This window comes from Pteronotus mesoamericanus, unplaced genomic scaffold, assembly GCF_021234165.1.
Source record: "Pteronotus mesoamericanus isolate MK-2021 breed Mesoamerican mustached bat unplaced genomic scaffold, CSHL_Meso_final contig_98, whole genome shotgun sequence".
NCBI lineage: Eukaryota > Metazoa > Chordata > Mammalia > Chiroptera > Mormoopidae > Pteronotus > Pteronotus mesoamericanus.
Window position 1 is genome coordinate 3,133,912 of NW_026555295.1, and position 6,798 is coordinate 3,140,709.

Sequence of the window (6,798 nt, forward strand, 5' to 3'; positions counted from 1 at the left end):
TGCAGATAAATGTTAATACCTGAGAAAGAAGACTGTTGGCGATGAAATACCAACACACATAGCTTCTGCATATGTCATCTAAAGGACATGGTTTTTAAAATGGGTTCCTTTCTTCTCTGATTAATTCTTGGCCTGGCAGGCCATTGCAACTCTGTGAGGGAGGTGAGAAGGCATTTCTGAAGTCTTTTTTTTTCCTGCCCAGGTGGCATGCAACATGTGCCAGTAAGCGAGATATACTCAGTACTGCATTAATGTCCTGTTCTTGAAATGCTTGCATCTTAGTCTTCCTTCAATTGATTTGATCAGTATCAGATACTCTGATATCATCAAGTGAAAAACAGGCATGAAAAAAAAGAGTGACTGGAATATGAATAACAAACTGTTCAAGATGAGACAGATTGTTTTAGAGGGCTGGCTCCACTCACCTAAGAGGCATGTACTAATGCCAAATAAGCCAAAATAAGAGGCAATCTTGTTTGCATAGCTTTTAATAGGCCCCAGAGGGAAAAGGGGCAGCTCAGTGAAACAATCTGTCCTAATTTTCATGTAACTCATGACTTAGAAAGGTTTCTAATATGTGACGGTTTTGAGAACACCAATCTGTCAAGGCCCTTAAGACGTATGTGAACGGCTCGAATTTTGTTGCGTATGTAGTTATTGACAGTAGCAATGGCATTTAGCATGTACTTGAACTCAGTAATTTCTGCACAGGAAGGGCTTTACTGACATTTACAAATTCTTTGCCAGAAAAAAAAGAGTGGAAATAATATGATTAAGAGTAATGTTAAGACTCTTTCATTTCTTCTGAAATGATTTTTAAGGACATAAACAACTCACCTCCTTGATTGCAGGTATTGACCTACAAAACAAAAGTCAATGTGTGGTTAACTTTTCATGACTGTTGGCCTCAATTCCTGGCTCAGGAGATGATATAAAGCAGTTCAACTGGTTTTGTCTTGTTTGAAAGACCAAAACTAAAATTTCAGGAGTTATTTATTTTAACCCAGAAACAGGAAGGTACATGGTCTATCAGAAAAAGTTATCAAGAGAGTTTTCCAAATAAGTGGGCCTTTTAAATACAGTACCAATCTCAAAAAAAAAAGTGAGTTTTTAAAAAGATTTTTTAAATGTGTGTTTTTTTAATGTCTTTCTCTGGCTGCAACTCAACACTTTAGGTTTTATTCTCATCTTTCAGCTACTGGCATATTATAATCTAGGGAATGACTGTCTAAATTACTATATCCATAAATATTCTAGTGGAAAACATTTGCAAGGCTCATTTTCAGAAATACATTGCAGTACCTCAAAGCTGAAACCTATCTCATAAGACCAAATTCAATCCTATTTTTCTATATTACAGTCAACAATTTCAAGTTGTTATTTTAAATATTACAACTCTAAAAATATGACAGAAAAGAGTTATATAGGTGCCATATAAACCAATATTGCAGTTTATTATGGGGGGGGGAACTACCCAGTGAGGGCAAATTCCGTTTTCATACTAACTTATGCTGATAGTCAAGCAGCCTCAAGCATTTATTCTTGGCTAGGAAAAGTGATTTTCTGGAAAATTAAATTTGGACAAATGTATGTTATGCTGGTTCTTGACATATTCAATCTTTTTTTGTTTTATAAAAATCATAAATCAGACCCAAGTTGTCAAATTTTTACCTTTTAAAGGAGAAATAGCAGTAGGTGGGTTTTTTTTTTGTTTTTTTACCAAATTTAACTAAATTGAAGTCATCACAGCTATTTTTGCTCATTCCTGGGACTCATTTAATCACAAATTACTTGGTTAAATGAATAAATGTGCTATATTAAATGAATATTTGAAAGGGTAAAGTTGTTTATACACTGCGTTGCCCATTATACAATATTCTATACTGGATACTGGTCGATGTATAACTGAAGAGGTACTGTGTTTTAGCTAATAAGTGCCCTTTATACACTAAATGGTTGGGGTAGAGGAAGAGATTACAAAATAATCTCGGGGTTACCTTCCAAATTACAGTTATTGAGACAAAAATATCTAAAAGTAAAACCCCAATAAACAAATAAATCACTTCTTTGAAAAGGGGAAGATCTTTTATTTTTCTTGTTGCTTTCAGTCTTCAGGGTTCTTCTTAAATTCCATTTTCAGTCTATTTAGAGGAACAATTTGAAGCTCACTAAGTAAAGTTAGGTCTCAAAGATTGAAGTGTTTGCATTATCAAAAATAATTTGTGATTGCAGGTCCTAGGAACAAATGGCTAATGTTTTTAAGAGTCTCACCAGGACACGCAAACCGTTCCCGCCCCCCCCCCCCCCCACTGTATCAATCCAAGGAAAAGCAGAAATATTTTCATAGTTGAGGAATGATTCTCTTCTTAACTAGTAAACAATTGGGCTCCAATTTCAGCCTCCGGGGCTTTCTTTTCTGGCTAGGCTAGTCTTCCACATATATCCCCAGTGTGAGTTGCTTGGTCTTGTGGAAGCTTCATTTCCCTGCCTGGTAAAGGGGAGGAGGAATACTAATGTTCTCACCACAAGGGTGTTGGTAAGAATTAATTAGCATTTATAATGTGCTATATCAAGATCCTCTGGTAATTCATAATTTAGAATTTATATGGCACTTGATCATGGCTTATAGTTTTTAAAACAGTCCTTGGTTTTTCAAATCAGGCAAAAAAAAAAAAATACAACAAATCTTTCTACTTCAAACAGTAGGATTAAGCGTAAGAACATTTTGGCTTTCCTTGGAACAATTATTTTCCTGAGGTGAAAATATTAGCATGTTACAAAAGCTTATTTCCTCAACTTTAGACTATGAATAGAGTTGCTTTTCATTTATAGTTGATAAAAGCCAAAGGAAAAAAAGGATTTATAAAAACCATTTTAATCGTTTATTCTGCCGTCTTTGGTGGTGTTTTCAACTACTCACTACTGAAGAGGAATCAGTTCATCTGCTGTCTCCTGTCTGCAATGACAGTATGGAGCGCCTACTCTGCAAAGCAGCGTTCTCAGATTGTAGATGAGAAAGCTGAGCTTCAGTGAGCTTAAGTTAGTAGAGCAGAGATTCAAACCCACACCACTGAACACAGTCCATTCTCTTCTCACCACCTCCAACAGCAGCCTTCATGAAGTTATACCTAAAGCTGCTTTGCCCTGTACAGACTGGCATTTCTTCTCTTTGTTCCTATCCTCTCTCTGAACTTAAATATTAAAGTAAGATATTTTAAAGAAACTTCGGTCCCATCCCCAGAGAGCTCAAGAGCACCCCTGAATCATCAGTTAAAAGTTATTTTGTAGAATAGGTAGTTTAAACTCACTTTAAAAAGACATTTTCATAAAATTTGGTGAAGAAACAAAAGCTACATATATCCTTTCTTGAGAATTGACTTAGTTTACTAAACTTTAGTCATTTCTTATGCCAAATTAAAGTGTACATTATATTATCAGAGCCTTTTAAACTTTGCATTAAGATATAATATACATACAAAAATGAAATATGCTTAATTTTTGAATGTCTAAGATTCATCCTATAATCATCTTGTAATAGGACAAGATGCCATTCCACATCTCAGAGAAAAGTATGTAAGTAATAATGAGCCGTGGCTGGCGTGGCTCATGGATTGAACACTGACTGGCCTGCAAACCGAAAGGTCGCCAGTTGGATTCCCAGTCAGAGCACAGGCCTGGGTTGCAGGCCAGGTCCCCACTAGGGGGCGTGCAAGAGGCAACCACGCATTTATGTTTCCTCTCTCCCTCTTTTCCCCTCTGTCAAAAAAAAAAAAAGTAATAATGAACTCTAATAATGTATAAATTAGCTCATATACTTAAGGATGTATGAAGGGTTAAGCTCATTACTTAAATTAAGGTATTATTGTTAAAGTATTATTATAATTGTGACTACTATCTTAAATGATAATATATTTTATATGCCTTTGGACAGTGGGCAAGATAAGATAAAGATAATAAAACATGATAGGAACCTCTTCACACTATCTTTAAATAGTGATCAATAACCCATACAATATATGAACATATATAAAACTTTGTTCATACAATATACCTCCACATAAGTTGCATTAATCATCTTCATGGCCTATTATTGAAACAGTGTGGCCTTCAAGTCCAAGAGTATTTAAGAATTTGAATAGCAATTGAGAAAAACCAGTCTTAAGTTGATATCCATCTTTGTCCTTTCATTTTGACTCATACACCCTGCTTATCATTCACTGACAGTTCAGGGAATGGAAAGCCTTTATCAAACAAATATCACTGTTATAAACTAGTAAATATCAGACCCCTAATTATGGAGGCTGGATAACATTCCTGGGCTGGGAACCCATATTTATTGAAACATTACCAGTGATCATAGGTCTTTCATTGTAGTTGGTAACACTCCTCTTACTGCTAGACAGTAAATCATCTCAGCCCTACCTTAATGCAGGTACAAGGACATAGGCCACCAAATATTCCCCTCCATGTCAGGACTCAAGTTAAACAAAAACACAATAGCCATTCCCCATACACCTTGAAAGACTGACATGGACTCAAGCCCTATTTTCAATGCCTGTTGTGGCAGATAGAACTGAGCAGCCCTCTGGGAACCACAACTCAGGTGTGCAGCTCCCTCTGGATAATGGGGCTCTGGCACCATTAACAGAAAACACCCTGAGAAGATCCCCTGAGGGCCTGAATTCAGCTTTGGTCTGCCTGGTGAAAAACATAGTTCTTCTCCAACAATTCCCCTAGGAGTTTCCTTAGGAGTACCACACGTAACAGTAAACTGACCCATTTGGAATAACAAGTTAGCTACATGAGAAAGAAAACAATGTCTCTTAAATTTACTGACCAAAGCCTCAGTAATTTGAGTTTGTTATATGAAGTTGACTAATTATGCTGTCATAGCACTCAAATTTGGCTATAAGATTTCATGAAAAAATCATATTTTAGGGAGTATTAAATGTAAACGCATGTATTTAAAATATCATGAAAAACTCTCTAATTTAAGAGTTTTGTTGACACTAGCATAACTTATTTATGAAATGTATTATTGTCCAATACAATGATCTATTTAAATCATTCGGTTTTCTAACTTTTTTCTGTAGAGTGGAAATTTTTACACTGTCTCAGAGCCAAAAAAATTTATTTACATATAAATATTTTTAAGCTCTTCATTTTATAAACATTATATGGTTCTAAAACTTAAACAAACAACCAATAAAAAAAGAAGTTATGGGGTAAAGAGTGGGGGAATTAGAACTGATCCATTGGACACATAGTATATTCTCCTGATAAATTAGACAGGAATTCTAGGCCAGCAGATAAAAAGCTATTCCAACTTCCCTTATAAATGCACATCCATACTGTAACAACTCCCATGGTGATATGTTTTCATGCCAGTACAATGCTGTTTTGATTGCTACGCCCTTGTAGTATAGTGAGATAGCAGGATGTGTGATTCCTCCAACTTTTGTTGTTCTTTCTCAAGATTGCTGTGGCTATTTGGGTTCTTTTGTGGTTCCACATAAATTTTTAGAATATTTATTTTGTTCCACAAGATAACACCATTGGTATCTTGATAGGAATTGAATTGAATCTATAGATTGCTTTGGATAGTATGGACATTTTTAATGATAATTCTTCCTACCCATAAACATGGTCTATGACAGCAATGAAGATCAAATCCTCCTCTTTCAAACTTGATTTTTATTGCTACCAGATTTACTAAATTAAGTTTGGATAATCACTGTTCTATGAAAAAAAAATTGCTGTGAAAGTGTTTTCAGGTATCTAAAATAAATGATAAAGAAGGATCTCTGGAAGCAAAGGCTGCGAATACCTGTGGGTGCCCCTAGTTTTGGCCAAGTCCTGCTCAGGAGGGAGACTGTTGCTTGTGGCAGTGCAGCACGCAGGACAAGGAACATCTAAGATACCTGCTCCCAGACCGTTGCAAACAGTTTTACCCTTTGGACTGGGTCAGTGGAACTGGCGGAGGAGAGGAATTAACTTAAAGAATGGCAATAAAGTCTACATTGCTCCTTCAGGAGTGCAAAAGGAGCAGATTCGGTCTAAAGACATGTTTGTGACATCAATGAACAGGACATGAGCAGATCTTCACCATTCACCATATAAGAATCTCAAAAAACAAAAACAAAAACCAGTATACACCTCTTTTTATGAATGCTTACACTATAGGAGGAGCAGGCGCAGTGATTCCTACCTGCTCTAAAGCTGCTGTCATGGCCCCCCTTCTCTTTCTAGGGCAGGAGTTTAAACTTACACATCAAGAGATGATAAAAGGAATAAGGAAATGTACCTCGGGAGGGCATTATAGATATAATAGTATGTTTGTGGTACCCATTACTGAGAATACACCTGAGGAAAAAGACATCAAAGAACGAATGGCTCGCACAAGGAAGGGATACCCAGACTCCTGTACAGTACTAGTCAGACGTTGCAGGGTCTATGGGGAGAAACACACGAGAAAGCTTAAACTATGTGTGAGTGTTAAAACTGTTTGTTTGATATGCCATTTTAATGAAGAAAGTAGGATTGGTTCCTCCACAGCTTCCAGCTGGAGAAAATGGGGTTGTATAAGCCAAATATAGGTGTTTATATAGAGAGACAAAAGTTATCTTAATTATTACTTAAATGAAATATACTTTTAAAATTAATTGAAAATTTCCACTCTTCCATTAATTTGCCACTATATTCTTCAGATGATCATCTTGAACCTCTTCTCTCTTTTTTTTTTAAAGATTTTATTTATTTATTTTTAGAGAGAGTGAAAGGGAGAAAGAAAGAGAGGGA

General features: G+C 36.0%; 1 pseudogene; it reads left to right on the forward strand.

Annotated features, from left to right (window-relative positions):
• The first annotated feature begins 4,551 nt into the window (after positions 1 to 4,551).
• Positions 4,552 to 6,585, forward strand: LOC129081367 (methylthioribulose-1-phosphate dehydratase-like; annotated as a pseudogene).
• The last annotated feature ends 213 nt before the right edge of the window (positions 6,586 to 6,798 follow it).